The 6,925-nt window shown below is 38.6% G+C and overlaps 1 pseudogene; it reads right to left on the reverse strand.

The window, feature by feature from the left end:
- Positions 1-3,779: 3,779 nt before the first annotated feature.
- Positions 3,780-5,541, reverse strand: LOC130500628 (DEAD-box ATP-dependent RNA helicase 8-like; annotated as a pseudogene).
- Between the last annotated feature and the right edge of the window lie 1,384 nt (positions 5,542-6,925).

The following is a 6,925-nucleotide window of genomic DNA, read 5'->3' on the forward strand; positions in this document are numbered from 1 at the left end:
CGAATTTCATGATTCTCCTTTGTTCCACTTTGTCGTCTTCTAATGTAAGTGATACATGTCTTCCATTTTAAGTTCTACTTTTACATCCACCAGATATGAGGCTTGTAAACATATTTATGACCTTTGTATTCATTCATTCAATTCATATCAGGTCACCCCTGATACATCAATAGTTTATATTTTCTATTTCCGGAATAGAGGACTCAGAAGAAGCTCCCTGATATTTCAGGATGGGAGAATAAGTATACAATATAACATAAATCGAATGCGAACTTGCTAAGATTCTTCAGATCATTCCACAAAAAACATCTCTATGTCTCTTGTTCTGCTTAATGCCTTTCAATTGGTAAAAGTTCTATATGATCAAAAAGACAAATTGTCATGTCCCTGATCCTGGATATGATCCTTAGGATCGACCATGGTGCAAGGAGACGCACCAGTCAGCTCATGTGACCTAAACACAAGGGTATCATGGCCTGGAAGTAAGGTTAAGGGCATCAGGAAGCTAAGATATAGCTAAACCAAGAAGGAGACAAGTATAAAGGAGCTGTACAAAGTGTATGGCAGCTGGGCGATGCAGTGAGCAAGCTCGGCCAGCTAAATGAAGTGTAGTGCAGCTCAGTGTAGCTCACTGAAGAGTGTGTCAGCTCCCTGAGCTGGATTAACTAGCTCACTCAGCTGGGTCAGCTGGGGATCAGCTCAACTCAGCTAGACTGAGTGTTTATGTCTTGGGCAGTTGGGCCAGGTCCGGACAGTGGTCGGACCATGTGGACCACCCGGGTGTGCCGGTGAGCCGGTGGGCACTTGTGGTTGAACCAGGGGCTTGGGCAACCAGCCTAGGCTTGTGTGTGACGTGTCTAGAGGTAGTTATTGCTGTCAAGGACGTCTGGTAACTGCCCTAGGCGAACAGATGTGATCTGGACCATTGATTAAATCAATGGCCAGAAATGTTAATGAAGGGATGCAATGGTTAAGAAGTAACCACCCCTTCTTCTATATAAGGAATGCAAGTCCGTGCCTTTGCAGGCACGCCAGGACTTCATTCTTCTTCCTGAAACACAAAGAAAAACAGAGAAAAAACAGAGAGATGGTCGGATTACACAATCCAAGACCAAGAAAGGCTTGAAGGCAGCAAAGAGGCAGTTTTGATGGCAATCAAGAGGGGAGTTGAGAACGACCCTCTGGTGTGTTTTGATTCTGGTTTACCACACCATAGGCTTCCTCTACATCCTTACTACACATCCAAATAGCCAGAGAAGAAGGGAGATGACCGGATTCACTCTCAAAGTCCAAGAGCAGCCTTAAGGGCAGTGGTGTGTAGAAAGGCAGTTTCATGGGAACTGAAGTGGGAAGTGATGCACGACCCTTGGGTGGTGTTTGATCATGGATGAACACACCCTAGGCTTCCTCTGTGTCTTAGGGACACACGCAAATGGTCAGATTAGAATGGAGAAGGCCGGACTCCACTCCCAAAGGCATGTACAGCCTTGAAGGTGGATGCAGTGCAGAAACTGTTTTCATGGGAGTTCCATGGAATGGATGATGGGTGCGACCCATGATTGGTTCTTATCAATACTGGAAGTATATGATAAGACTTGATAGAGGCGTGCAATGGAGGAGCATGGCCAGACATGATACAGGAAGCACAAGATCTAGTAAGATCAAGTCTAAGGTAACATGTACATATGATTACTTTGTGGTTTATGTTGGTGTCTCTTGAGGTGCATATGAGGCCAAGTGTGGCACGCCCTTGGAGACCATATATTGTGATGTATTGTAGGGATACAGGACCCTGGAGAAAGGGGCGGATCATAGTTGAACTAATTCATCCATATGGGATGGTAATTAGATGCTATACAGCAACTAGTGATTCATGGTGGTTCATGAGTGAACCTGATCTATGGTTTTGCATTACAAATGGCTTCAGGCCGTGGCAATGAGGTAATGGAATCATATGGTATGGTAGGTATCAACCTTGGGTTGGTACAGGATTGGCTGAGAGCCATGAAGAAGAGCAAGACTGACCAGGTTCATTGGGACATGGTTCCATGGCCGGTTAGGTATGTGTGAAGACTCATCAGTTCTGAGTCATGTGGGGTGGTTGGTTGATTGACTCAGGAACTGGTGGGCATTATTAATCCTATTATATGTTGATCAGACGTGGAGGTACTGAACCATGGAGTGGCCGGTTCAGAGAAATCTCTCCATGGCCTTGGTTGGGCAGGTAAGTGGAGATCTGATAGTTCCTGAGGGAATTGTTAGGATCCGACTTCAAATATCTCTTAATGGGTATTTATCATGAATTATTATGGTGAGATATTAGTTTTATCTCATTGATTTAGAGGTGGTCAGTTATGGCCATATGGGCTGTTCATGGGCGAGATCAGTATGATCGAGGCCAGTTCTGAGAAATCTGACTTGACCATTCTCTTAGTTATGAATTATCATGAATTTTAATTAGTTTTTGGAGCATGTTTGCTTGTGATTAGTTTTGCAGCTGAAGACTTCCCAAAGGTAATTGGTCTGTGGGGATGGTTGGTTGAATGACTAAGTACCTAAGGGGAGAGTTTATACAGGTATAATGGGGAGTTGGACGAGTGGATGGGGAGCTAGGCAAACCTACCTCGCAGCTCGATCAGCTGGAAGAGAGTTGGGAACCTCAAGTGAAGTGGTTCAGTTCAGCTAGCTGGATGAGCTAGCTAGACAGCTAAGGCAGCTGAGACAAAGAGCTATCAAGCTCCGTGGATGTGGCAAAGGTATGATCTAGTAATATTGCATAGATCTAGATAGAATGGTTAGGGGATTGGAACCTCAGTTATTGTATGACTTGGATTAGGTTCAGGATCAACCTTGGAGCTGGTAGTAGTTGTGTCTACTGATCATGGCTAATATGATTCGACCTGACAAGTGTTAGATTGGCTTTAGACCAATGGTTGATAGATAATATTCCGCTGTGCATAAGTTGAAAGGATCTAAGCTAGGGAATGACTAAGGTAGTCTTAAGCTAAGGTCCAAGATAGACTTTGCCTTTAGGCGAAAGTATATATAAAAATTGAAAAATTGAGTGGTTCGGTCAGGGTATGGACTGAGCGACGTGAGGCATCGACCGCGGCCTAGCCGGCCGGGTCAAGGTCTTACACAAATCTATCAAAACAACAAGAAAATGGTAAAATGCATCTAAGAAAAACAAAGAAATGGTAAAAGACTGTTGCATCTAAGAAAAAATTACATTTCATGTCGTCAAAGAACAAAATAAACGATTTTAGCACTCTTTTGTGAAAGATTCACGAAACCACAAACTTGAAGAGCAAAGCAATGAAACCACTGATCAGTCTACAACAAAGGAAGAAACATGGCATCAAACGTCTTATTAAAAAAAACTAAATAAAAGACTTCATTTCACTACTAGCCAGCATTTAAAACCTTCGAGGCCTTTTCTATATGTAGTTGAATATTAAGAAATATATGAAACCCAAAAAAAAAAAAATATGGAGGTAGAAGCAGAAGAATGTGAACACTTTTTGGGTTGAGGTTGTCTTGCATGGCACAAGATAAGACAAATGTCTACCCATTGCTTCAACCAACCTGAAACATATCACACAAATCCAAATAATATATTAGGACGAGAAGAATGAGTTGGCCTTCTATGAACAGAAGACAAGACACCCTATTGGCAATAAGTTTAAGGTAATCAACTCCAAAAGAGGAACAATTCAAGCCTGTCTGTAAGTTAATATCACTTACCACTTATTAACTGATACGCCTAACAGAAGTCAACCTTATTGGCAATAAATTGCCTGATCGATATGTGGCGGAATCTGCTTGATCTCAGTTCCAAGCTCTTGCTCAATCCAGTAACTAACAAGACAAAAATCTAAAGACTAAGGTTAAGCACTGCGTAGGCAGGCAACATGTGTAAAAACCAGTTAAAGAGATAAAGAGACATACAAGTTAAAGTGGTCCTCGTAGGTGATAAGATTAACAGCTAAACCAATATGGCCAAACCGTTCTGATCGACCAACCTGAACAACAGACCATGACAGGGGCAGAGCTTTTCACATAATAGTGGGGTCAGTTGACCCCACCAAATTTACAAAATTGCTTTTTATTTATTCAAATATCATGAATTGACCCCACTAAATTTTACATTTTGACCCCTTTTGTTTTCTGTTTAAGTCACCAACCTTTCGTTTTCTTTTTTTTCACCTTAATTTTTCAGTTTTTCAATTATATGACCCCAGATAATTTTCTGGCTCCCCCACTATACCATGACAAGATTACCATCAATGGAAACAAGTAACAATGTAGACACCTGATTTTCTGCTTACCCTGTCGAGATAAGTTTCTGCATTCTTTGGGAAATCAAAGTTTATCACCACATTGACTGTTTGAATGTCAATACCACGTGTGAACAGGTCTGCAGCAAATCATAAACAATTCAGGTGAAGGACTTAGCCCATACCACAAAGTCAAAATAAATAATAAAACAAGTGTAATCTAAGGCCATTCTTGAGTTTTAAGAAATTAATGATGGATGATTTTATTCATTATGCTCCAGCAATAACAAGATATCAACACTTTGGGCATACCAGTACACACAAGATTGCGGCATGCACCATTGTAGAAGTCATGGAACACTCTGTTTCGGTGGTCTTGAAGCATCTTTGCATGGATGTAAAAGCACAAATACCCAAGCTCTGTAATTTTCTTAGCTAATAGCTCCACACGGTTCACGAAATTGCAGAATATGATTGATTGGTTAATTTTCAGCTGCAGAAGAAGGAGAAGAGAGTAAAATGGCAGGTAATCAAGTCACAACAATCAATACTTACATTTATGGTCTAGTCCTAACCTTGGAGAATAGTGTATTCAAGCAATGAATTTTCTGACGTTCTTCAACAAAAGTATAGAATTGGGTGATACCCTTGAGTGTAAGTTCATCCATGAGATTGATGATGTAATGATTCATCAGGAATATATCCTTAAAATCCTTGACAGTGACAGAAAATGGATGAGAACATAAAAAACTGACGATTTTAGGGAAGAAAGCTGATCAAATGTTCCACTGAAGCTTGGAACTCTTGAGATAGAAGCTTTATCAGCCTGATGAACTCAGATTCATATTTAAATTATATTCAGGGATACCATGGCAGTATTGCTCTTCTAACAAAAAGTGAATTAAAAAAAAAACTTAACAGCAACAGATAGCAGCATCCAACAGTTACCTCATCCATAACTAACACGGAACAATCTTTAAAAACACAAACCCCTTTCTTGGTGAGATCCAAATGGGACTGGGTGATACAAACACATGATATCGTCTTTCAGACTGGTGCCTCTGGTGGTCACCATGACTTGAATCTTCAAATGCTTCCCCAGCTCCTTACACAGCTGTGATGTCAGAAGGGCTAACTCTCGAGTTGGAACAATTATCATAGCTGCAAGCAATACAGGAGACATCAGGGAAAAATAGAAAAAAGGACAAGATACAATATGGTCAAGGGAAGAGCTACCTTGAATCACATTGTTATCTTGGTCAATTAAGATGTTTAGGGTTTTAATTTTTTATTTGCGGCCCTTTTCATCTGAATGGCTTAGTTGCATATGTTGATTGCAATTCTTTGTGATCAGACTTTCATTATCTTGTTAATGATATTTACCCTTTAGCAAAAAACAAAACTTATGTAACTTTTCAGTAGAGATTGAGTGCTGATTTTGATTTTGCAAATTTTTATGTATTTGTAGATACATTAAAATTGGTTTCCAATTCCTATTGTCCTTGTATGTTAGTTTAACAATTCTCGGAAATTTTATTGAGTACTAGGTTCTTACCCGCGCTCCGCCGCGGGTTTTTTTCTTACAAATTTGTATTTCAAACATACTATGTTGTCGTAATTCAAAAAGTGGACAGGATATGATATAAGACTATGCTGTAATACTTTGAAAATTGAGAGAATAAACACTTTGTTAAACACGTTTAGAATGCATATTTTTAAAACAGAGCATGTGGACTATAACAGAGAATAGGTCTTTGTTTCAAAAATTTGTTGGTTCTTGCCTAAGATGAAAATTGAATTCACAGAAACAAACAACTAATTATCTTTGATTAGCTAAAACTCTATATCTATGGACTTTTTAATTGTCTTTGTGTTGAAATTTTGTTATTATAATTATAATTATTCATCTTCCCCTTTAGTTCATTTTTTTGTTCAAGTTATCTCATTCCTCAGTTCAAAACTCTATTAGAATCATTTAGCTAGGTTGTGAAAAAATGTTTGATAGAAATGTATTAAATATAATATAGTTGTTAATTTGTAATTTTGACTACACGGACCACAGATAAACATTTCACTGATAAGTAATTGAAAATAGAGAAGTGGTCGACAGCTTTTGAGATGTCTGCTTTATTCCATTGTTTCATTTTGTTTGGTTAGTTTTAAGATTCAACCGTGCATATTTTTTTCTTAACGTAGGGAAATTGTATGTCTTCCTGTAATGGAGATTGTTGAAGATTTTTTTGTAAATGTTATTCTTAATCATTGATCTTGTTTCTCTGCTTGTTTTCTCTTCAAATGTGCAGTCCATTTTTTTAGATGACCCGAGAATAATATCTATTCATCACCATATTTTTTTTAACTGATTTGTCCATCACCATATCTCACTCTACAGTTTTATTATAAAACAATATACAATCATCGTTATTAAACCACATATGGCTTTGGAGTCTTTGATTCGATGATATTTTAAATTTATGGAAAGAAAATTGAAGTTTGCGTTATCGTTCTATTGCAAAGATTCATAGTCAAAAACTTTTATCTAACAACTATAAAAGAAGAAAGACTTACATGAAAGACCTCAAAATGTTACCTCGAGAAAACATTCAAGTTTTGTTCTACATATTGTCTTCTTAGTTAATGATAAGGCT

The sequence above is a fragment of the Raphanus sativus genome, unplaced genomic scaffold, assembly GCF_000801105.2.
Source record: "Raphanus sativus cultivar WK10039 unplaced genomic scaffold, ASM80110v3 Scaffold0002, whole genome shotgun sequence".
Classification (NCBI taxonomy): domain Eukaryota; kingdom Viridiplantae; phylum Streptophyta; class Magnoliopsida; order Brassicales; family Brassicaceae; genus Raphanus; species Raphanus sativus.